Source organism: Eleutherodactylus coqui, unplaced genomic scaffold, assembly GCF_035609145.1.
Source record: "Eleutherodactylus coqui strain aEleCoq1 unplaced genomic scaffold, aEleCoq1.hap1 HAP1_SCAFFOLD_30, whole genome shotgun sequence".
NCBI lineage: Eukaryota > Metazoa > Chordata > Amphibia > Anura > Eleutherodactylidae > Eleutherodactylus > Eleutherodactylus coqui.
Window position 1 is genome coordinate 1,274,216 of NW_027102247.1, and position 23,517 is coordinate 1,297,732.

The 23,517-nt window shown below is 51.0% G+C and overlaps 4 pseudogenes; all 4 read left to right on the forward strand.

Moving 5' to 3' along the window:
• The first annotated feature begins 1,903 nt into the window (after positions 1-1,903).
• Positions 1,904-2,031, forward strand: LOC136601111 (U2 spliceosomal RNA; annotated as a pseudogene).
• Positions 2,032-7,788: 5,757 nt separating this feature from the next.
• On the forward strand, positions 7,789-7,916 carry LOC136601112 (U2 spliceosomal RNA; annotated as a pseudogene).
• Positions 7,917-13,658: 5,742 nt separating this feature from the next.
• Positions 13,659-13,786, forward strand: LOC136601113 (U2 spliceosomal RNA; annotated as a pseudogene).
• A 5,747-nt stretch (positions 13,787-19,533) lies between these two features.
• LOC136601114 (U2 spliceosomal RNA) lies at positions 19,534-19,661 on the forward strand (annotated as a pseudogene).
• The last annotated feature ends 3,856 nt before the right edge of the window (positions 19,662-23,517 follow it).

Here is a 23,517-nt window from a genome sequence, read left to right on the forward strand (position 1 = left end):
ATTTTAATTCTTATTTTCCCCGTGGACATGAGGCCTTAGGCCTCCTTCCCACGAACGGATTTACGCCGCGTAAATCCGCGGCAAAAATCCGCTGCGTTGCCCCATGCTATTAGGTTCTATTGAACCTAATAGCACAATGCACACGATGCGTAATTCCACCGCGGAATTACGCACCGTGAAATCTCCCGTTGTCACCCGCAGCATGTTCTATTTGCTGCGGGTGTACGCGCTGACGGCTTCCGTTCACGCTATCTCCCGCTGCAACCAGCGGAAGAAAGCGTGAAAAAACGCTTCCCCACCTACCGCCGCGCGTCATATGACGCGGCCGGCGCGTCACGTGACACGGCCGGCCGCGTCATGTGACGCGGTGGGCGTGTCACATGACGCGACGGCGGTGTGCAGGGAAGTGTCTTCACGCGATCTTCCGCTGGTAAGTATGGGGTCTCTGGGGGGCGCCGTGACGGGCTTCACTGCGTAATATTACGCGGCGGAGCCCGTCACGCTCGTGGGAAGGAGGCCTTAGGGGCCTCGTTGCTCTTTCTAATGGGCAAGGATTGGCTTTGTTTAGTGCTTTGAGAAAGGGATGAGAAGAGGTTCAGGTCCTGGTTATCTCTGTTTTGGCCACTAGATGGTGCTGTGGTGCATTGATATTTGAATTGCACTACACTTTAATGGAGCCTGCTGTCGGTCTGAGAGCTCCGGGGAGAGGACCTCCGTTCCCCCGCTGCACGTCAGAAATAGTGAGTACTGCTTTAAACTTTGCCTGGTGTTGATGTGCTGGGAGGATCACAGTATCCTCTCTTTTTTACTTTTCTGCTCTGGTCTGGCTAGTATGCCAAGCAGCCTGCTCGACTCAGGGGGGAGGGGGGGCGAGATGGCCGCTGCCTCACAGGGAGCTAGAGACTAGGTGCAGATCTTCCGGTGTGCCCGCCCGTGCTGATTGTCGGCTCTGGGGAGCAGGAGGGGGAAAACCACCAGCGTGGGGATTAGTCCAGCGGGGGATCACCCTGATGATTGTATGTGCCGCCGAGTTGCAGGTTGGTGGCCACGGCGGTATATTCAGAGGGAGGGAGCCGCGGCTGTGTATTTGCAAGGCGCTGCGGTGAGAGCGCGGGCACTGAGGGTGACAGAGCCTCCCCTCCAAGTCGGCAGGGGTTACCTTGTGCCATAGTCCTCTGCTTGGGGCTCCGTGAGCGGTCCTCGCCGGGTGTTTCTGAGCGCGGTACTTGTCGGGTTAGGGCGCGGGCCGCTGTGCAGGGCCGCGGCTCTTCGGCTTCTTTTTGGCGGCTGGAGATCACCAGGTGAGCCTTGTCCGGGCTGGTTGTGGGTTCTGGTGGGTCCCCAGGTGCTGTGCTCTTGTCTGCCTCTGTTTGGGTCACTGATTTGACCCAGAAAAGGGCTGAAAAGGGAGATTCTATGGAGGAGCAAAACAGCGTGCGACCTCTCTCCTTGCTTGCTAAGCCACGCCCCGGGCCATAGTGTTTTTACGTCCTCCCGAAGTGGGCTTTATTCTCTGAGGAAGTAAAAACATGTGTCCTGCAGAGCCTAAAGCCCCTCGGGCTCTGGACGTGACAGCTCCATGCTGTCGGTGTCCGCAGCATGGAGCTGTCATCCCGGGCTGTTCGGACCCGCCCACCCCCGACATTGCGATCGGCGCTATGCAATGGATATGGATGCATTAGACACCTGCAGGTAGTAAAATACCTGCGGATGTCATTTTTCCCTGCAGGCGCGGGTCCCGCGTGCAGGAAAAAATCCGGACATGCTCCATTCAGGCGCGGGTCTCCCGCGGGGACGGCTCACCCTGGTTGAGAAGGCGTTGGGCGGGGCTATGCAAAGGTCTTCCGGCTCCCTCAGTGCATTGTGGGTGTGCCCGGAGTGCTGGCTGAGCGTGTTGCATCTGATACGTCCCCTATCTGGGGATCATATATTAAATGGATTTTTAGAACAGGGAGCTGGAAAAAGTGCTTGCTCTGTCCACTCCGCACATTGACCTGGTATTGCAGTACCTCCAGTACTGGTGCACCCCCTTTCCTACAGCAGTTTCCAAAAGCGGGAAAAAAAACTGATGAGCAAGAGGTGCAGCACAGCTGCGGCTGCTAACAACCAAGCACTTAGATTTAGGCCTCATGTCCACGTGATACATGGCGGAAGTATCGCATGATACTTGTGCGACGGCTCGTGTTTTTGCGTGATGTCCTGTAGTTTTTATTTGTACCATTTTGGAGTTTATAAGACTTTATCGCTGTTTATTATAACTTTTTTTGGAGATAGGAATCGGTTACGTGCACACTTCCCATAGACTTGTACAGGGACCCTTGGTGCGCAAATGTGCACAAAAATAGAGCATGGTGACGTTTTGCACGCATGCGAAATGTGTGAGTAAAGAGAATTCTGAAGGCATCCATTGAAACAAATATGTTTGTGTGAAGCGGCCCTTACTGTACTTTTGTTAGCACGAATCAAGCACATTTGCAAGCGCAAAAAAACACGCAACCATGCCGCCATTTATTGAAATGGGCTCTCTTGGAGCGTTAAGGATATGGGGGCGTGGTCAGACCATGATATTGTTCCAATATCCGCCTGTAAAACCCCCTCGAGGCCTGCCCACGGCAGCAGGAACATATCTATCCTAGAATAAGATGCATGTGGCGCGGAGAGAAACGTGTAGTCCCTCTACGATCCATGCATGCACCTCCACACGTCGTATAATTCTTCTGAGTGTATGATTGGGACAATGGGTGACATGCCCCTGCCGCTCGCGGTGGAGTCCAAGGTAGGGTCCACCACTGAGTTTAGATCTCCTCCGATCACCAAATTCCCCTCTCGAATTTTAGCCACTTCGGAAAGAACATGTTTGAAGAATTTGGCCCTGCCTTTTAAATGGGAAGTAGACATTTACTAGAGTGTAGGTGGTGGCGTTAATTACGCAGACTAATATTAGAAATCGCCCGCCTGGGTCCACGTATACGTTTTTTTGGGAAAATGTAACGTTCCGGCTAATGGCTATCATTACGCCTTTCTTTTTTTTCCCTTCATTTGATGCCAGGAAAATGTTTGGAAATTTAGGGTGGTTGCAGGGGGGGTGTTTATCTCTCAGGAAGTGTGTCTCTTGGGCGAGGAAGATGTCTGAGTGGGACTTAAGAGCCTGTCTCCAAAGCATGCTACGTTTATAGGGGCTGTTCAGGCCTTTTACATTTAGGGATGTGATGCTAATGGGCATAACTGGTAGGTGGTTTATACGCTGGGGAGTCGTTGTGTTTTTTCATATTAAGTATGGTGGGGGGGGTAGGGAAGTGGCCTCCTACTGAACCTTTTATAACTATATTTGACATAAGGAAAAAAAACATCATTAACAGTTAACAAAATCAAAATATTGTTCATCCAGCGCCTATCTGCACTGGATGAATGAACCTTAGGTAGGGGTGGCATTTTAAACCATCCACTTTAGGCTCCGTAAAGGAGAAATATAACTATGGGTTCAAGACCCTTTACAACATCAATTTATGCGTGTCTGCCATGCTTATCTGATGTTTTCCAGTCTTGTTCGATTCTTGTAGGAGATTCTACCGCCGTCCTCAGAGGCTTCTGAAGGATAGGGATCCCCCATTGTTTCAGGAACGAGACGCCTTCTTCTGGCGAGGTGGCAACCTGGATGGTTCCATTTTTTGAGATCAGTAGTTTGGTTGGGAATCCCCATCTATACTTGATGTGCGCCTCTCGTAGTGCTGCTGTAACTTCTGTAAACTTTCTCCGAGACTGCAGAGTGGCGGCTGAAAGATCTGGAAATATTTGTATGTCTTCATATGGAGTCGGTAGTGTGCCTCTACGCCTTCCAACTGCCAAGACTTCCTCTTTTATTTTATGGAAGTGTATTCTTGCTAAGATTTCTCTGGGGGCTGACTCAGGGACAGAGCGTGCTTTTGGAATTCTGTGGGCTCTGTCAACTGCATATTCGATCTCGGGAAGGTCCGGGAGGAGCGTTTGGAGTAATTTGAGTATATATTGTGGAATGTCAGGGGGGGTCACAGTCTCTGGAACTCCCCTAAATTTGAGATTGTTTCTTCTGGATCGGTCTTCCAAGTCTATGACCTTCTCTCTCAAATATGCGACTTCTTCCATACTGCCATGCGCATCTACCAACTCGTTGTGGGCTTTGGTAAATTCTCCCATTTTCCGTTCAAGGTGGTCAGTTCTGGTAGCTAGGTGGTCGATGTTAGATTGTAATTGACCAGAGAGGCTCTGTATATCTTTAGAAATGTCCTTTTGCAGCGAGATTAGCATAGTCTTCAGAGCGTTTATAGTTAAGGGGCTTTCAGAGTCGGGATAAGCTTGGAGATTGTTGATAGGATCTGTCTGCGGGGGAGTTTCTTGTGGATTGTTATTTTGGCTCTTTTTTGCCGCCGGTCCTTTTGGGGAGGGGGAGGCTGGTAGGGGGTCCTGAACATTCCTTTTCCCTTCGCTTCCAGGGGAGGTGTTGGGATTGGCTGGGGTAGGCGGGAGAGATCCTGTGGAGGAGTATGGAGACAGAGCCGCAGGGCTGTGGGTGTTGGGTATTTCTTCGGTTACGGGGATGTTTGAATGAGATGTGGCGGGTTTGTTTTTGTTGCTCTGTGTGCCAGGCGGGAAGTACTCTGAGAGTCTCCTGGGGGCCGTTGCTTTAATACGTCGCTTAACCATCCTGAATAGTTAATTCTTGGATATGCGCTGTGGATTGGTCGCTATTTGTTGTATAGTGGTCTACTGGGTGGCGTATTCTTTATGGAGGCGTTGGAAGGCGTAGTTGTTTGTTAAAAGTTCCTTTAGAAGCTCATTGATGTTGAGTGGTCCTGTTATGTGTTGCTGAGGAGCCTCATGTGGCGGGTGGAGTTAGAACATAGAGTCCTGCTATTCCATCTTGAGTGCCTTAGGTAGCGCTCCTGTAGAGTTTTGAAGATTTGTTAAGTGTGGCTTTGCCTGATAAGAGTCCTTTCTTTTTTTAGAACTATCAGTATTTGCTGAGAAGAAAGTGTTTGGGATTGAGGAGTCCGCTGGGTCGCACCGGGAATTTGATATTTGCGTCTGCGAGGCGCGCGATGTATTGCTTCCTTGGGTGTTGCGGGGGCTGGGACTTGCTTCCAGGCTATTTTGTAATGCTGAGGAGGCTATATAGTGTTTTTCTGTCAGTACCCTTTGGCACAGGGTCTGTCTTTGTGGGTTGCTGACAGTTTCTATATAGCAGTCTGGCTATGCAGATATTCCTCCACAGATCACTTGGCAGTAAGGTGGGGAGGTATTCTCCTTGTAGTTAACTGTGGGTCCCTCTTCTCAACACACTTAGGCCTCATGTCCACGGGGAAAATCAGATCCGCTGCAGATTCTCCATGTAGAATCTGCAGCGGGTCCCTCCTGCCCCGCGGACATGAGCGCTGAAAATGGGAATAAATGAGAATAAACTCACCTCCCATCCGCTCCGTTTCTTCTCTTCGCGGCGGCGTCATCTTCTCTCGTCGCGGCCGGATCTTCATTCTTCGGCTCGGCGGATGTGCATGATGACGTCGGTGACGTGCCTCGCGCATGCGCCGGGCCGAAGCAAAATGATCCGGCCGCGACTGAGAGAAGATGGCGCGGCGCCAAAGAGAAGAACCGGAGCGTGTAAGTAAAATATGATTTTTGTGTCCCGCGGATCCAGGCGGCTTCCATAGGCTTCAATAGAAGCCCGCGGGAGCCGTCCCCGCGGGAGACCCGCATGAAAATGGAGCATGGTCCAGATTTTTTTCATGCTCCATTTTTTTTTAAATCACTTTTATTGACGATCCGCGGGTATTTATCTACCCGCGGGTGGTCAATGCATCCCTATGGGGTGCGGATCCGCGCCGCGGGAGAAGAGTTAAAATCCGCTGCGGATTTTAATTCTTATTTTCCCCGTGGACATGAGGCCTTAGGCCTCCTTCCCACGAACGGATTTACGCCGCGTAAATCCGCGGCAAAAATCCGCTGCGTTGCCCCATGCTATTAGGTTCTATTGAACCTAATAGCACAATGCACACGATGCGTAATTCCACCGCGGAATTACGCACCGTGAAATCTCCCGTTGTCACCCGCAGCATGTTCTATTTGCTGCGGGTGTACGCGCTGACGGCTTCCGTTCACGCTATCTCCCGCTGCAACCAGCGGAAGAAAGCGTGAAAAAACGCTTCCCCACCTACCGCCGCGCGTCATATGACGCGGCCGGCGCGTCACGTGACACGGCCGGCCGCGTCATGTGACGCGGTGGGCGTGTCACATGACGCGACGGCGGTGTGCAGGGAAGTGTCTTCACGCGATCTTCCGCTGGTAAGTATGGGGTCTCTGGGGGGCGCCGTGACGGGCTTCACTGCGTAATATTACGCGGCGGAGCCCGTCACGCTCGTGGGAAGGAGGCCTTAGGGGCCTCGTTGCTCTTTCTAATGGGCAAGGATTGGCTTTGTTTAGTGCTTTGAGAAAGGGATGAGAAGAGGTTCAGGTCCTGGTTATCTCTGTTTTGGCCACTAGATGGTGCTGTGGTGCATTGATATTTGAATTGCACTACACTTTAATGGAGCCTGCTGTCGGTCTGAGAGCTCCGGGGAGAGGACCTCCGTTCCCCCGCTGCACGTCAGAAATAGTGAGTACTGCTTTAAACTTTGCCTGGTGTTGATGTGCTGGGAGGATCACAGTATCCTCTCTTTTTTACTTTTCTGCTCTGGTCTGGCTAGTATGCCAAGCAGCCTGCTCGACTCAGGGGGGAGGGGGGGCGAGATGGCCGCTGCCTCACAGGGAGCTAGAGACTAGGTGCAGATCTTCCGGTGTGCCCGCCCGTGCTGATTGTCGGCTCTGGGGAGCAGGAGGGGGAAAACCACCAGCGTGGGGATTAGTCCAGCGGGGGATCACCCTGATGATTGTATGTGCCGCCGAGTTGCAGGTTGGTGGCCACGGCGGTATATTCAGAGGGAGGGAGCCGCGGCTGTGTATTTGCAAGGCGCTGCGGTGAGAGCGCGGGCACTGAGGGTGACAGAGCCTCCCCTCCAAGTCGGCAGGGGTTACCTTGTGCCATAGTCCTCTGCTTGGGGCTCCGTGAGCGGTCCTCGCCGGGTGTTTCTGAGCGCGGTACTTGTCGGGTTAGGGCGCGGGCCGCTGTGCAGGGCCGCGGCTCTTCGGCTTCTTTTTGGCGGCTGGAGATCACCAGGTGAGCCTTGTCCGGGCTGGTTGTGGGTTCTGGTGGGTCCCCAGGTGCTGTGCTCTTGTCTGCCTCTGTTTGGGTCACTGATTTGACCCAGAAAAGGGCTGAAAAGGGAGATTCTATGGAGGAGCAAAACAGCGTGCGACCTCTCTCCTTGCTTGCTAAGCCACGCCCCGGGCCATAGTGTTTTTACGTCCTCCCGAAGTGGGCTTTATTCTCTGAGGAAGTAAAAACATGTGTCCTGCAGAGCCTAAAGCCCCTCGGGCTCTGGACGTGACAGCTCCATGCTGTCGGTGTCCGCAGCATGGAGCTGTCATCCCGGGCTGTTCGGACCCGCCCACCCCCGACATTGCGATCGGCGCTATGCAATGGATATGGATGCATTAGACACCTGCAGGTAGTAAAATACCTGCGGATGTCATTTTTCCCTGCAGGCGCGGGTCCCGCGTGCAGGAAAAAATCCGGACATGCTCCATTCAGGCGCGGGTCTCCCGCGGGGACGGCTCACCCTGGTTGAGAAGGCGTTGGGCGGGGCTATGCAAAGGTCTTCCGGCTCCCTCAGTGCATTGTGGGTGTGCCCGGAGTGCTGGCTGAGCGTGTTGCATCTGATACGTCCCCTATCTGGGGATCATATATTAAATGGATTTTTAGAACAGGGAGCTGGAAAAAGTGCTTGCTCTGTCCACTCCGCACATTGACCTGGTATTGCAGTACCTCCAGTACTGGTGCACCCCCTTTCCTACAGCAGTTTCCAAAAGCGGGAAAAAAAACTGATGAGCAAGAGGTGCAGCACAGCTGCGGCTGCTAACAACCAAGCACTTAGATTTAGGCCTCATGTCCACGTGATACATGGCGGAAGTATCGCATGATACTTGTGCGACGGCTCGTGTTTTTGCGTGATGTCCTGTAGTTTTTATTTGTACCATTTTGGAGTTTATAAGACTTTATCGCTGTTTATTATAACTTTTTTTGGAGATAGGAATCGGTTACGTGCACACTTCCCATAGACTTGTACAGGGACCCTTGGTGCGCAAATGTGCACAAAAATAGAGCATGGTGACGTTTTGCACGCATGCGAAATGTGTGAGTAAAGAGAATTCTGAAGGCATCCATTGAAACAAATATGTTTGTGTGAAGCGGCCCTTACTGTACTTTTGTTAGCACGAATCAAGCACATTTGCAAGCGCAAAAAAACACGCAACCATGCCGCCATTTATTGAAATGGGCTCTCTTGGAGCGTTAAGGATATGGGGGCGTGGTCAGACCATGATATTGTTCCAATATCCGCCTGTAAAACCCCCTCGAGGCCTGCCCACGGCAGCAGGAACATATCTATCCTAGAATAAGATGCATGTGGCGCGGAGAGAAACGTGTAGTCCCTCTACGATCCATGCATGCACCTCCACACGTCGTATAATTCTTCTGAGTGTATGATTGGGACAATGGGTGACATGCCCCTGCCGCTCGCGGTGGAGTCCAAGGTAGGGTCCACCACTGAGTTTAGATCTCCTCCGATCACCAAATTCCCCTCTCGAATTTTAGCCACTTCGGAAAGAACATGTTTGAAGAATTTGGCCCTGCCTTTTAAATGGGAAGTAGACATTTACTAGAGTGTAGGTGGTGGCGTTAATTACGCAGACTAATATTAGAAATCGCCCGCCTGGGTCCACGTATACGTTTTTTTGGGAAAATGTAACGTTCCGGCTAATGGCTATCATTACGCCTTTCTTTTTTTTCCCTTCATTTGATGCCAGGAAAATGTTTGGAAATTTAGGGTGGTTGCAGGGGGGGTGTTTATCTCTCAGGAAGTGTGTCTCTTGGGCGAGGAAGATGTCTGAGTGGGACTTAAGAGCCTGTCTCCAAAGCATGCTACGTTTATAGGGGCTGTTCAGGCCTTTTACATTTAGGGATGTGATGCTAATGGGCATAACTGGTAGGTGGTTTATACGCTGGGGAGTCGTTGTGTTTTTTCATATTAAGTATGGTGGGGGGGGGTAGGGAAGTGGCCTCCTACTGAACCTTTTATAACTATATTTGACATAAGGAAAAAAAACATCATTAACAGTTAACAAAATCAAAATATTGTTCATCCAGCGCCTATCTGCACTGGATGAATGAACCTTAGGTAGGGGTGGCATTTTAAACCATCCACTTTAGGCTCCGTAAAGGAGAAATATAACTATGGGTTCAAGACCCTTTACAACATCAATTTATGCGTGTCTGCCATGCTTATCTGATGTTTTCCAGTCTTGTTCGATTCTTGTAGGAGATTCTACCGCCGTCCTCAGAGGCTTCTGAAGGATAGGGATCCCCCATTGTTTCAGGAACGAGACGCCTTCTTCTGGCGAGGTGGCAACCTGGATGGTTCCATTTTTTGAGATCAGTAGTTTGGTTGGGAATCCCCATCTATACTTGATGTGCGCCTCTCGTAGTGCTGCTGTAACTTCTGTAAACTTTCTCCGAGACTGCAGAGTGGCGGCTGAAAGATCTGGAAATATTTGTATGTCTTCATATGGAGTCGGTAGTGTGCCTCTACGCCTTCCAACTGCCAAGACTTCCTCTTTTATTTTATGGAAGTGTATTCTTGCTAAGATTTCTCTGGGGGCTGACTCAGGGACAGAGCGTGCTTTTGGAATTCTGTGGGCTCTGTCAACTGCATATTCGATCTCGGGAAGGTCCGGGAGGAGCGTTTGGAGTAATTTGAGTATATATTGTGGAATGTCAGGGGGGGTCACAGTCTCTGGAACTCCCCTAAATTTGAGATTGTTTCTTCTGGATCGGTCTTCCAAGTCTATGACCTTCTCTCTCAAATATGCGACTTCTTCCATACTGCCATGCGCATCTACCAACTCGTTGTGGGCTTTGGTAAATTCTCCCATTTTCCGTTCAAGGTGGTCAGTTCTGGTAGCTAGGTGGTCGATGTTAGATTGTAATTGACCAGAGAGGCTCTGTATATCTTTAGAAATGTCCTTTTGCAGCGAGATTAGCATAGTCTTCAGAGCGTTTATAGTTAAGGGGCTTTCAGAGTCGGGATAAGCTTGGAGATTGTTGATAGGATCTGTCTGCGGGGGAGTTTCTTGTGGATTGTTATTTTGGCTCTTTTTTGCCGCCGGTCCTTTTGGGGAGGGGGAGGCTGGTAGGGGGTCCTGAACATTCCTTTTCCCTCCGCTTCCAGGGGAGGTGTTGGGATTGGCTGGGGTAGGCGGGAGAGATCCTGTGGAGGAGTATGGAGACAGAGCCGCAGGGCTGTGGGTGTTGGGTATTTCTTCGGTTACGGGGATGTTTGAATGAGATGTGGCGGGTTTGTTTTTGTTGCTCTGTGTGCCAGGCGGGAAGTACTCTGAGAGTCTCCTGGGGGCCGTTGCTTTAATACGTCGCTTAACCATCCTGAATAGTTAATTCTTGGATATGCGCTGTGGATTGGTCGCTATTTGTTGTATAGTGGTCTACTGGGTGGCGTATTCTTTATGGAGGCGTTGGAAGGCGTAGTTGTTTGTTAAAAGTTCCTTTAGAAGCTCATTGATGTTGAGTGGTCCTGTTATGTGTTGCTGAGGAGCCTCATGTGGCGGGTGGAGTTAGAACATAGAGTCCTGCTATTCCATCTTGAGTGCCTTAGGTAGCGCTCCTGTAGAGTTTTGAAGATTTGTTAAGTGTGGCTTTGCCTGATAAGAGTCCTTTCTTTTTTTAGAACTATCAGTATTTGCTGAGAAGAAAGTGTTTGGGATTGAGGAGTCCGCTGGGTCGCACCGGGAATTTGATATTTACGTCTGCGAGGCGCGCGATGTATTGCTTCCTTGGGTGTTGCGGGGGCTGGGACTTGCTTCCAGGCTATTTTGTAATGCTGAGGAGGCTATATAGTGTTTTTCTGTCAGTACCCTTTGGCACAGGGTCTGTCTTTGTGGGTTGCTGACAGTTTCTATATAGCAGTCTGGCTATGCAGATATTCCTCCACAGATCACTTGGCAGTAAGGTGGGGAGGTATTCTCCTTGTAGTTAACTGTGGGTCCCTCTTCTCAACACACTTAGGCCTCATGTCCACGGGGAAAATCAGATCCGCTGCAGATTCTCCATGTAGAATCTGCAGCGGGTCCCTCCTGCCCCGCGGACATGAGCGCTGAAAATGGGAATAAATGAGAATAAACTCACCTCCCATCCGCTCCGTTTCTTCTCTTCGCGGCGGCGTCATCTTCTCTCGTCGCGGCCGGATCTTCATTCTTCGGCTCGGCGGATGTGCATGATGACGTCGGTGACGTGCCTCGCGCATGCGCCGGGCCGAAGCAAAATGATCCGGCCGCGACTGAGAGAAGATGGCGCGGCGCCGAAGAGAAGAACCGGAGCGTGTAAGTAAAATATGATTTTTGTGTCCCGCGGATCCGGACGGCTTCCATAGGCTTCAATAGAAGCCCGCGGGAGACCCGCATGAAAATGGAGCATGGTCCAGATTTTTTTCATGCTCCATTTTTTTTAAAATCACTTTTATTGACGATCCGCGGGTATTTATCTACCCGCGGGTGGTCAATGCATCCCTATGGGGTGCGGATCCGCGCGCGGGAGAAGAGTTAAAATCCGCTGCGGATTTTAATTCTTATTTTCCCCGTGGACATGAGGCCTTAGGCCTCCTTCCCACGAACGGATTTACGCCGCGTAAATCCGCGGCAAAAATCCGCTGCGTTGCCCCATGCTATTAGGTTCTATTGAACCTAATAGCACAATGCACACGATGCGTAATTCCACCGCGGAATTACGCACCGTGAAATCTCCCGTTGTCACCCGCAGCATGTTCTATTTGCTGCGGGTGTACGCGCTGACGGCTTCCGTTCACGCTATCTCCCGCTGCAACCAGCGGAAGATAGCGTGAAAAAACGCTTCCCCGCCTACCGCCGCGCGTCATATGACGCGGCCAGTGCGTCACGTGACACGGCCGGCCGCGTCATGTGACGCGGTGGGCGTGTCACATGACGCGACGGCGGTGTGCAGGGAAGTGTCTTCACGCGATCTTCCGCTGGTAAGTATGGGGTCTCTGGGGGGCGCCGTGACGGGCTTCACTGCGTAATATTACGCGGCGGAGCCCGTCACGCTCGTGGGAAGGAGGCCTTAGGGGCCTCGTTGCTCTTTCTAATGGGCAAGGATTGGCTTTGTTTAGTGCTTTGAGAAAGGGATGAGAAGAGGTTCAGGTCCTGGTTATCTCTGTTTTGGCCACTAGATGGTGCTGTGGTGCATTGATATTTGAATTGCACTATACTTTAATGGAGCCTGCTGTCGGTCTGAGAGCTCCGGGGAGAGGACCTCCGTTCCCCCGCTGCACGTCAGAAATAGTGAGTACTGCTTTAAACTTTGCCTGGTGTTGATGTGCTGGGAGGATCACAGTATCCTCTCTTTTTTACTTTTCTGCTCTGGTCTGGCTAGTATGCCAAGCAGCCTGCTCGACTCAGGGGGGAGGGGGGGCGAGATGGCCGCTGCCTCACAGGGAGCTAGAGACTAGGTGCAGATCTTCCGGTGTGCCCGCCCGTGCTGATTGTCGGCTCTGGGGAGCAGGAGGGGGAAAACCACCAGCGTGGGGATTAGTCCAGCGGGGGATCACCCTGATGATTGTATGTGCCGCCGAGTTGCAGGTTGGTGGCCACGGCGGTATATTCAGAGGGAGGGAGCCGCGGCTGTGTATTTGCAAGGCGCTGCGGTGAGAGCGCGGGCACTGAGGGTGACAGAGCCTCCCCTCCAAGTCGGCAGGGGTTACCTTGTGCCATAGTCCTCTGCTTGGGGCTCCGTGAGCGGTCCTCGCCGGGTGTTTCTGAGCGCGGTACTTGTCGGGTTAGGGCGCGGGCCGCTGTGCAGGGCCGCGGCTCTTCGGCTTCTTTTTGGCGGCTGGAGATCACCAGGTGAGCCTTGTCCGGGCCGGTTGTGGGTTCTGGTGGGTCCCCAGGTGCTGTGCTCTTGTCTGCCTCTGTTTGGGTCACTGATTTGACCCAGAAAAGGGCTGAAAAGGGAGATTCTGTGGAGGAGCAAAACAGCGTGCGACCTCTCTCCTTGCTTGCTAAGCCACGCCCCGGGCCATAGTGTTTTTACGTCCTCCCGAAGTGGGCTTTATTCTCTGAGGAAGTAAAAACATGTGTCCTGCAGAGAATAAAGCCCCTCGGGCTCTGGACATGACAGCTCCATGCTGTCGGTGTCCGCAGCATGGAGCTGTCATCCCGGGCTGTTCGGACCCCCCCACCCCCGACATTGCGATCGGCGCTATGCAATGGATATGGATGCATTAGACACCTGCAGGTAGTAAAATACCTGCGGATGTCATTTTTCCCTGCAGGCGCGGGTCCCGCGTGCAGGAAAAAATCCGGACATGCTCCATTCAGGCGCGGGTCTCCCGCGGGGACGGCTCACCCTGGTTGAGAAGGTGTTGGGCGGGGCTATACAAAGGTCTTCCGGCTCCCTCAGTGCATTGTGGGTGTGCCCGGAGTGCTGGCTGAGCGTGTTGCATCTGATACGTCCCCTATCTGGGGATCATATATTAAATGGATTTTTAGAACAGGGAGCTGGAAAAAGTGCTTGCTCTGTCCACTCCGCACATTGACCTGGTATTGCAGTACCTCCAGTACTGGTGCACCCCCTTTCCTACAGCAGTTTCCAAAAGCGGGAAAAAAAACTGATGAGCAAGAGGTGCAGCACAGCTGCGGCTGCTAACAACCAAGCACTTAGATTTAGGCCTCATGTCCACGTGATACATGGCGGAAGTATCGCATGATACTTGTGCGACGGCTCGTGTTTTTGCGTGATGTCCTGTAGTTTTTATTTGTACCATTTTGGAGTTTATAAGACTTTATCGCTGTTTATTATAACTTTTTTTGGAGATAGGAATCGGTTACGTGCACACTTCCCATAGACTTGTACAGGGACCCTTGGTGCGCAAATGTGCACAAAAATAGAGCATGGTGAGGTTTTGCACGCATGCGAAATGTGTGAGTAAAGAGAATTCTGAAGGCATCCATTGAAACAAATATGTTTGTGTGAAGCGGCCCTTACTGTACTTTTGTTAGCACGAATCAAGCACATTTGCAAGCGCAAAAAAACACGCAACCATGCCGCCATTTATTGAAATGGGCTCTCTTGGAGCGTTAAGGATATGGGGGCGTGGTCAGACCATGATATTGTTCCAATATCCGCCTGTAAAACCCCCTCGAGGCCTGCCCACGGCAGCAGGAACATATCTATCCTAGAATAAGATGCATGTGGCGCGGAGAGAAACGTTTAGTCCCTCTACGATCCATGCATGCACCTCCACACGTCGTATAATTCTTCTGAGTGTATGATTGGGACAATGGGTGACATGCCCCTGCCGCTCGCGGTGGAGTCCAAGGTAGGGTCCACCACTGAGTTTAGATCTCCTCCGATCACCAAATTCCCCTCTCGAATTTTAGCCACTTCGGAAAGAACATGTTTGAAGAATTTGGCCCTGCCTTTTAAATGGGAAGTAGACATTTACTAGAGTGTAGGTGGTGGCGTTAATTACGCAGACTAATATTAGAAATCGCCCGCCTGGGTCCACGTATACGTTTTTTTGGGAAAATGTAACGTTCCGGCTAATGGCTATCATTACGCCTTTCTTTTTTTTCCCTTCATTTGATGCCAGGAAAATGTTTGGAAATTTAGGGTGGTTGCAGGGGGGGTGTTTATCTCTCAGGAAGTGTGTCTCTTGGGCGAGGAAGATGTCTGAGTGGGACTTAAGAGCCTGTCTCCAAAGCATGCTACGTTTATAGGGGCTGTTCAGGCCTTTTACATTTAGGGATGTGATGCTAATGGGCATAACTGGTAGGTGGTTTATACGCTGGGGAGTCGTTGTGTTTTTTCATATTAAGTATGGTGGGGGGGGGGGGGGTAGGGAAGTGGCCTCCTACTGAACCTTTTATAACTATATTTGACATAAGGAAAAAAAACATCATTAACAGTTAACAAAATCAAAATATTGTTCATCCAGCGCCTATCTGCACTGGATGAATGAACCTTAGGTAGGGGTGGCATTTTAAACCATCCACTTTAGGCTCCGTAAAGGAGAAATATAACTATGGGTTCAAGACCCTTTACAACATCAATTTATGCGTGTCTGCCATGCTTATCTGATGTTTTCCAGTCTTGTTCGATTCTTGTAGGAGATTCTACCGCCGTCCTCAGAGGCTTCTGAAGGATAGGGATCCCCCATTGTTTCAGGAACGAGACGCCTTCTTCTGGCGAGGTGGCAACCTGGATGGTTCCATTTTTTGAGATCAGTAGTTTGGTTGGGAATCCCCATCTATACTTGATGTGCGCCTCTCGTAGTGCTGCTGTAACTTCTGTAAACTTTCTCCGAGACTGCAGAGTGGCGGCTGAAAGATCTGGAAATATTTGTATGTCTTCATATGGAGTCGGTAGTGTGCCTCTACGCCTTCCAACTGCCAAGACTTCCTCTTTTATTTTATGGAAGTGTATTCTTGCTAAGATTTCTCTGGGGGCTGACTCAGGGACAGAGCGTGCTTTTGGAATTCTGTGGGCTCTGTCAACTGCATATTCGATCTCGGGAAGGTCCGGGAGGAGCGTTTGGAGTAATTTGAGTATATATTGTGGAATGTCAGGGGGGGTCACAGTCTCTGGAACTCCCCTAAATTTGAGATTGTTTCTTCTGGATCGGTCTTCCAAGTCTATGACCTTCTCTCTCAAATATGCGACTTCTTCCATACTGCCATGCGCATCTACCAACTCGTTGTGGGCTTTGGTAAATTCTCCCATTTTCCGTTCAAGGTGGTCAGTTCTGGTAGCTAGGTGGTCGATGTTAGATTGTAATTGACCAGAGAGGCTCTGTATATCTTTAGAAATGTCCTTTTGCAGCGAGATTAGCATAGTCTTCAGAGCGTTTATAGTTAAGGGGCTTTCAGAGTCGGGATAAGCTTGGAGATTGTTGATAGGATCTGTCTGCAGGGGAGTTTCTTGTGGATTGTTATTTTGGCTCTTTTTTGCCGCCGGTCCTTTTGGGGAGGGGGAGGCTGGTAGGGGGTCCTGAACATTCCTTTTCCCTCCGCTTCCAGGGGAGGTGTTGGGATTGGCTGGGGTAGGCGGGAGAGATCCTGTGGAGGAGTATGGAGACAGAGCCGCAGGGCTGTGGGTGTTGGGTATTTCTTCGGTTACGGGGATGTTTGAATGAGATGTGGCGGGTTTGTTTTTGTTGCTCTGTGTGCCAGGCGGGAAGTACTCTGAGAGTCTCCTGGGGGCCGTTGCTTTAATACGTCGCTTAACCATCCTGAATAGTTAATTCTTGGATATGCGCTGTGGATTGGTCGCTATTTGTTGTATAGTGGTCTACTGGGTGGCGTATTCTTTATGGAGGCGTTGGAAGGCGTAGTTGTTTGTTAAAAGTTCCTTTAGAAGCTCATTGATGTTGAGTGGTCCTGTTATGTGTTGCTGAGGAGCCTCATGTGGCGGGTGGAGTTAGAACATAGAGTCCTGCTATTCCATCTTGAGTGCCTTAGGTAGCGCTCCTGTAGAGTTTTGAAGATTTGTTAAGTGTGGCTTTGCCTGATAAGAGTCCTTTCTTTTTTTAGAACTATCAGTATTTGCTGAGAAGAAAGTGTTTGGGATTGAGGAGTCCGCTGGGTCGCACCGGGAATTTGATATTTGCGTCTGCGAGGCGCGCGATGTATTGCTTCCTTGGGTGTTGCGGGGGCTGGGACTTGCTTCCAGGCTATTTTGTAATGCTGAGGAGGCTATATAGTGTTTTTCTGTCAGTACCCTTTGGCACAGGGTCTGTCTTTGTGGGTTGCTGACAGTTTCTATATAGCAGTCTGGCTATGCAGATATTCCTCCACAGATCACTTGGCAGTAAGGTGGGGAGGTATTCTCCTTGTAGTTAACTGTGGGTCCCTCTTCTCAACACACTTAGGCCTCATGTCCACGGGGAAAATCAGATCCGCTGCAGATTCTCCATGTAGAATCTGCAGCGGGTCCCTCCTGCCCCGCGGACATGAGCGCTGAAAATGGGAATAAATGAGAATAAACTCACCTCCCATCCACTCCGTTTCTTCTCTTCGCGGCGGCGTCATCTTCTCTCGTCGCGGCCGGATCTTCATTCTTCGGCTCGGCGGATGTGCATGATGACGTCGGTGACGTGCCTCGCGCATGCGCCGGGCCGAAGCAAAATGATCCGGCCGCGACTGAGAGAAGATGGCGCGGCGCCGAAGAGAAGAACCGGAGCGTGTAAGTAAAATATGATTTTTGTGTCCCGCGGATCCGGACGGCTTCCATAGGCTTCAATAGAAGCCCGCGGGAGACCCGCATGAAAATGGAGCATGGTCCAGATTTTTTTCATGCTCCATTTTTTTTAAAATCACTTTTATTGACGATCCGCGGGTATTTATCTACCCGCGGGTGGTCAATGCATCCCTATGGGGTGCGGATCCGCGCGCGGGAGAAGAGTTAAAATCCGCTGCGGATTTTAATTCTTATTTTCCCCGTGGACATGAGGCCTTAGGCCTCCTTCCCACGAACGGATTTACGCCGCGTAAATCCGCGGCAAAAATCCGCTGCGTTGCCCCATGCTATTAGGTTCTATTGAACCTAATAGCACAATGCACACGATGCGTAATTCCACCGCGGAATTACGCACCGTGAAATCTCCCGTTGTCACCCGCAGCATGTTCTATTTGCTGCGGGTGTACGCGCTGACGGCTTCCGTTCACGCTATCTCCCGCTGCAACCAGCGGAAGATAGCGTGAAAAAACGCTTCCCCGCCTACCGCCGCGCGTCATATGACGCGGCCGGCGCGTCACGTGACACGGCCGGCCGCGTCATGTGACGCGGTGGGCGTGTCACATGACGCGACGGCGGTGTGCAGGGAAGTGTCTTCACGCGATCTTCCGCTGGTAAGTATGGGGTCTCTGGGGGGCGCCGTGACGGGCTTCACTGCGTAATATTACGCGGCGGAGCCCATCACGCTCGTGGGAAGGAGGCCTTAGGGGCCTCGTTGCTCTTTCTAATGGGCAAGGATTGGCTTTGTTTAGTGCTTTGAGAAAGGGATGAGAAGAGGTTCAGGTCCTGGTTATCTCTGTTTTGGCCACTAGATGGTGCTGTGGTGCATTGATATTTGAATTGCACTACACTTTAATGGAGCCTGCTGTCGGTCTGAGAGCTCCGGGGAGAGGACCTCCGTTCCCCCGCTGCACGTCAGAAATAGTGAGTACTGCTTTAAACTTTGCCTGGTGTTGATGTGCTGGGAGGATCACAGTATCCTCTCTTTTTTACTTTTCTGCTCTGGTCTGGCTAGTATGCCAAGCAGCCTGCTCGACTCAGGGGGGAGGGGGGGCGAGATGGCCGCTGCCTCACAGGGAGCTAGAGACTAGGTGCAGATCTTCCGGTGTGCCCGCCCGTGCTGATTGTCGGCTCTGGGGAGCAGGAGGGGGAAAACCACCAGCGTGGGGATTAGTCCAGCGGGGGATCACCCTGATGATTGTATGTGCCGCCGAGTTGCAGGTTGGTGGCCACGGCGGTATATTCAGAGGGAGGGAGCCGCGGCTGTGTATTTGCAAGGCGCTGCGGTGAGAGCGCGGGCACTGAGGGTGACAGAGCCTCCCCTCCAAGTCGGCAGGGGTTACCTTGTGCCATAGTCCTCTGCTTGGGGCTCCGTGAGCGGTCCTCGCCGGGTGTTTCTGAGCGCGGTACTTGTCGGGTTAGGGCGCGGGCCGCTGTGCAGGGCCGCGGCTCTTCGGCTTCTTTTTGGCGGCTGGAGATCACCAGGAGAGCCTTGTCCGGGCCGGTTGTGGGTTCTGGTGGGTCCCCAGGTGCTGTGCTCTTGTCTGCCTCTGTTTGGGTCACTGATTTGACCCAGAAAAGGGCTGAAAAGGGAGATTCTGTGGAGGAGCAAAACAGCGTGCGACCTCTCTCCTTGCTTGCTAAGCCACGCCCCGGGCCATAGTGTTTTTACGTCCTCCCGAAGTGGGCTTTATTCTCTGAGGAAGTAAAAACATGTGTCCTGCAGAGAATAAAGCCCCTCGGGCTCTGGACGTGACAGCTCCATGCTGTCGGTGTCCGCAGCATGGAGCTGTCATCCCGGGCTGTTCGGACCCCCCCACCCCCGACATTGCGATCGGCGCTATGCAATGGATATGGATGCATTAGACACCTGCAGGTAGTAAAATACCTGCGGATGTCATTTTTCCCTGCAGGCGCGGGTCCCGCGTGCAGGAAAAAATCCGGACATGCTCCATTCAGGCGCGGGTCTCCCGCGGGGACGGCTCACCCTGGTTGAGAAGGCGTTGGGCGGGGCTATGCAAAGGTCTTCCGGCTCCCTCAGTGCATTGTGGGTGTGCCCGGAGTGCTGGCTGAGCGTGTTGCATCTGATACGTCCCCTATCTGGGGATCATATATTAAATGGATTTTTAGAACAGGGAGCTGGAAAAAGTGCTTGCTCTGTCCACTCCGCACATTGACCTGGTATTGCAGTACCTCCAGTACTGGTGCACCCCCTTTCCTACAGCAGTTTCCAAAAGCAGGAAAAAAAACTGATGAGCAAGAGGTGCAGCGCAGCTGCGGCTGCTAACAACCAAGCACTTAGATTTAGGCCTCATGTCCACGTGATACATGGCGGAAGTATCGCATGATACTTGTGCGATGGCTCGTGTTTTTGCGTGATGTCCTGTAGTTTTTATTTGTACCATTTTGGAGTTTATAAGACTTTATCGCTGTTTATTATAACTTTTTTTGGAGATAGGAATCGGTTACGTGCACACTTCCCATAGACTTGTACAGGGACCCTTGGTGCGCAAATGTGCACAAAAATAGAGCATGGTGAGGTTTTGCACGCATGCGAAATGTGTGAGTAAAGAGAATTCTGAAGGCATCCATTGAAACAAATATGTTTGTGTGAAGCGGCCCTTACTGTACTTTTGTTAGCACGAATCAAGCACATTTGCAAGCGCAAAAAAACACGCAACCATGCCGCCATTTATTGAAATGGGCTCTCTTGGAGCGTTAAGGATATGGGGGCGTGGTCAGACCATGATATTGTTCCAATATCCGCCTGTAAAACCCCCTCGAGGCCTGCCCGCGGCAGCAGGAACATATCTATCCTAGAATAAGATGCATGTGGCGCGGAGAGAAACGTGTAGTCCCTCTACGATCCATGCATGCACCTCCACACGTCGTATAATTCTTCTGAGTGTATGATTGGGACAATGGGTGACATGCCCCTGCCGCTCGCGGTGGAGTCCAAGGTAGGGTCCACCACTGAGTTTAGATCTCCTCCGATCACCAAATTCCCCTCTCGAATTTTAGCCACTTCGGAAAGAACATGTTTGAAGAATTTGGCCTGCCTTTTAAATGGGAAGTAGACATTTACTAGAGTGTAGGTGGTGGCGTTAATTACGCAGACTAATATTAGAAATCGCCCGCCTGGGTCCACGTATACGTTTTTTTGGGAAAATGTAACGTTCCGGCTAATGGCTATCATTACGCCTTTCTTTTTTTTCCCTTCATTTGATGCCAGGAAAATGTTTGGAAATTTAGGGTGGTTGCAGGGGGGGTGTTTATCTCTCAGGAAGTGTGTCTCTTGGGCGAGGAAGATGTCTGAGTGGGACTTAAGAGCCTGTCTCCAAAGCATGCTACGTTTATAGGGGCTGTTCAGGCCTTTTACATTTAGGGATGTGATGCTAATGGGCATAACTGGTAGGTGGTTTATACGCTGGGGAGTCGTTGTGTTTTTTCATATTAAGTATGGTGGGGGGGGGGGGTAGGGAAGTGGCCTCCTACTGAACCTTTTATAACTATATTTGACATAAGGAAAAAAAACATCATTAACAGTTAACAAAATCAAAATATTGTTCATCCAGCGCCTATCTGCACTGGATGAATGAACCTTAGGTAGGGGTGGCATTTTAAACCATCCACTTTAGGCTCCGTAAAGGAGGAATATAACTATGGGTTCAAGACCCTTTACAACATCAATTTATGCGTGTCTGCCATGCTTATCTGATGTTTTCCAGTCTTGTTCGATTCTTGTAGGAGATTCTACCGCCGTCCTCAGAGGCTTCTGAAGGATAGGGATCCCCCATTGTTTCAGGAACGAGACGCCTTCTTCTGGCGAGGTGGCAACCTGGATGGTTCCATTTTTTGAGATCAGTAGTTTGGTTGGGAATCCCCATCTATACTTGATGTGCGCCTCTCGTAGTGCTGCTGTAACTTCTGTAAACTTTCTCCGAGACTGCAGAGTGGCGGCTGAAAGATCTGGAAATATTTGTATGTCTTCATATGGAGTCGGTAGTGTGCCTCTACGCCTTCCAACTGCCAAGACTTCCTCTTTTATTTTATGGAAGTGTATTCTTGCTAAGATTTCTCTGGGGGCTGACTCAGGGACAGAGCGTGCTTTTGGAATTCTGTGGGCTCTGTCAACTGCATATTCGATCTCGGGAAGGTCCGGGAGGAGCGTTTGGAGTAATTTGAGTATATATTGTGGAATGTCAGGGGGGGTCACAGTCTCTGGAACTCCCCTAAATTTGAGATTGTTTCTTCTGGATCGGTCTTCCAAGTCTATGACCTTCTCTCTCAAATATGCGACTTCTTCCATACTGCCATGCGCATCTACCAACTCGTTGTGGGCTTTGGTAAATTCTCCCATTTTCCGTTCAAGGTGGTCAGTTCTGGTAGCTAGGTGGTCGATGTTAGATTGTAATTGACCAGAGAGGCTCTGTATATCTTTAGAAATGTCCTTTTGCAGCGAGATTAGCATAGTCTTCAGAGCGTTTATAGTTAAGGGGCTTTCAGAGTCGGGATAAGCTTGGAGATTGTTGATAGGATCTGTCTGCGGGGGAGTTTCTTGTGGATTGTTATTTTGGCTCTTTTTTGCCGCCGGTCCTTTTGGGGAGGGGGAGGCTGGTAGGGGGTCCTGAACATTCCTTTTCCCTTCGCTTCCAGGGGAGGTGTTGGGATTGGCTGGGGTAGGCGGGAGAGATCCTGTGGAGGAGTATGGAGACAGAGCCGCAGGGCTGTGGGTGTTGGGTATTTCTTCGGTTACGGGGATGTTTGAATGAGATGTGGCGGGTTTGTTTTTGTTGCTCTGTGTGCCAGGCGGGAAGTACTCTGAGAGTCTCCTGGGGGCCGTTGCTTTAATACGTCGCTTAACCATCCTGAATAGTTAATTCTTGGATATGCGCTGTGGATTGGTCGCTATTTGTTGTATAGTGGTCTACTGGGTGGCGTATTCTTTATGGAGGCGTTGGAAGGCGTAGTTGTTTGTTAAAAGTTCCTTTAGAAGCTCATTGATGTTGAGTGGTCCTGTTATGTGTTGCTGAGGAGCCTCATGTGGCGGGTGGAGTTAGAACATAGAGTCCTGCTATTCCATCTTGAGTGCCTTAGGTAGCGCTCCTGTAGAGTTTTGAAGATTTGTTAAGTGTGGCTTTGCCTGATAAGAGTCCTTTCTTTTTTTAGAACTATCAGTATTTGCTGAGAAGAAAGTGTTTGGGATTGAGGAGTCCGCTGGGTCGCACCGGGAATTTGATATTTGCGTCTGCGAGGCGCGCGATGTATTGCTTCCTTGGGTGTTGCGGGGGCTGGGACTTGCTTCCAGGCTATTTTGTAATGCTGAGGAGGCTATATAGTGTTTTTCTGTCAGTACCCTTTGGCACAGGGTCTGTCTTTGTGGGTTGCTGACAGTTTCTATATAGCAGTCTGGCTATGCAGATATTCCTCCACAGATCACTTGGCAGTAAGGTGGGGAGGTATTCTCCTTGTAGTTAACTGTGGGTCCCTCTTCTCAACACACTTAGGCCTCATGTCCACGGGGAAAATCAGATCCGCTGCAGATTCTCCATGTAGAATCTGCAGCGGGTCCCTCCTGCCCCGCGGACATGAGCGCTGAAAATGGGAATAAATGAGAATAAACTCACCTCCCATCCGCTCCGTTTCTTCTCTTCGCGGCGGCGTCATCTTCTCTCGTCGCGGCCGGATCTTCATTCTTCGGCTCGGCGGATGTGCATGATGACGTCGGTGACGTGCCTCGCGCATGCGCCGGGCCGAAGCAAAATGATCCGGCCGCGACTGAGAGAAGATGGCGCGGCGCCGAAGAGAAGAACCGGAGCGTGTAAGTAAAATATGATTTTTGTGTCCCGCGGATCCGGGCGGCTTCCATAGGCTTCAATAGAAGCCCGCGGGAGCCGTCCCCGCGGGAGACCCGCATGAAAATGGAGCATGGTCTAGATTTTTTTCATGCTCCATTTTTTTTAAAATCACTTTTATTGACGATCCGCGGGTATTTATCTACCCGCGGGTGGTCAATGCATCCCTATGGGGTGCGGATCCGCGCGCGGGAGAAGAGTTAAAATCCGCTGCGG